General features: G+C 36.7%; 1 long non-coding RNA gene across 1 annotated transcript in view; it reads right to left on the bottom strand.

Moving 5' to 3' along the window:
• The window catches only part of LOC121918516, a 1939-nt gene extending 946 nt beyond the window's left edge, over positions 1-993 (bottom strand). The window contains exons 1-3 of the long non-coding RNA XR_006101248.1: positions 454-993; positions 230-271; positions 42-101 (exon numbers count right to left, since the gene is read on the bottom strand). This is a non-coding gene — a long non-coding RNA (uncharacterized LOC121918516). The remainder of the gene's footprint in view (positions 1-41; positions 102-229; positions 272-453) is intronic.
• Between the last annotated feature and the right edge of the window lie 88 nt (positions 994-1081).

Raw genomic sequence — 1081 nt, 5'->3', positions numbered from 1 at the left:
ATTATTATTATTATTATTATTATTATTATTATTATTATTACCTGCAACCTTTCCTAACATGGCAATAAGTTTCTCATCTGTTCTCACAGAACTTTTCATATCTGTTAAAACAAAAGGAATGTGTCAGTTTCTGAGTCTTGCAAAGTACATCCCAACAATAGGGTTCTTTCAGTCTGCTTTTAGGGCATATTTTGTTTTCCAACTGTTTTTTCAGTGTCCCCAATATTACCTTTTATGAAAGCTTTCACCATCAATTTTTTTTGACGAAGACCTGATGAAAAATAAATAAAAAGAGAAGTGTAAATCTCTCTTGAAAAGAAAAAGGCAGAATTTCAGGGCACTTGGCAGAAATGTATCTATTCAATTAAAATGAGAGATTTAGGTCTTTTCTGATCGGTTATAAAGGCTGGGAAGATCACTGGCCCTTCCACTGAATCAAGATCTTAGGTTTACCTTCTATCCTCTTCAGGTTACTTCGTAATGGATCTCCATTTCTTCTACCCTTCGTGAGCCCTGTAAAAATGAAAGAGTAAATTGTCCGAGTTGTTCAAAGTACAGTTCCCCACCATATCCAAGAGTAAGGAGGAAGGAAGAGAGAGGGTAAGAGGAGGAGAATCCTGCCTTCTCGTGCCATGTGACTGTTATCTCTTCTATTTCTGAAACAGAAGAGATTATCACACGAGGAGGACTGGGCACTTGTGCTATTGGGAGATATTGTCAGGCTTTCCTCATCAATGGCAAGGTGTGTTTCAGAACTGAGTGAAGGATACACTAGCAATGAGATGAAAGACAATATCATGCAGTAAAATACTACCCAATAATGTTACTACCTTGCTCTAGTCCTGCAATAGAAGCCTTGTATGATATTGTCCTAAGACGTTCTCATGTACTATTACTGTATAAAAAACTGTATTAAAAAGCAAAACATATTTCTGGTAAATTAAATGAAATCACATTAATTTGAAGGTTTTCACAGCCGATGACCATAGTTTCCTGAGTGTTTTTCAGGCTATATGGCCATGTTCTGGAAGAGATTTTCCTAAAGTTTCATCTGCATCTGTGGCTGGCACCTTCAGAGAGT

This window comes from Sceloporus undulatus, unplaced genomic scaffold, assembly GCF_019175285.1.
Source record: "Sceloporus undulatus isolate JIND9_A2432 ecotype Alabama unplaced genomic scaffold, SceUnd_v1.1 scaffold_14833, whole genome shotgun sequence".
In the NCBI taxonomy this organism is placed as follows: domain Eukaryota; kingdom Metazoa; phylum Chordata; class Lepidosauria; order Squamata; family Phrynosomatidae; genus Sceloporus; species Sceloporus undulatus.
Note: the sequence above shows the minus strand (reverse complement) of the source record. Positions and strands in the feature narration are given on the sequence as shown.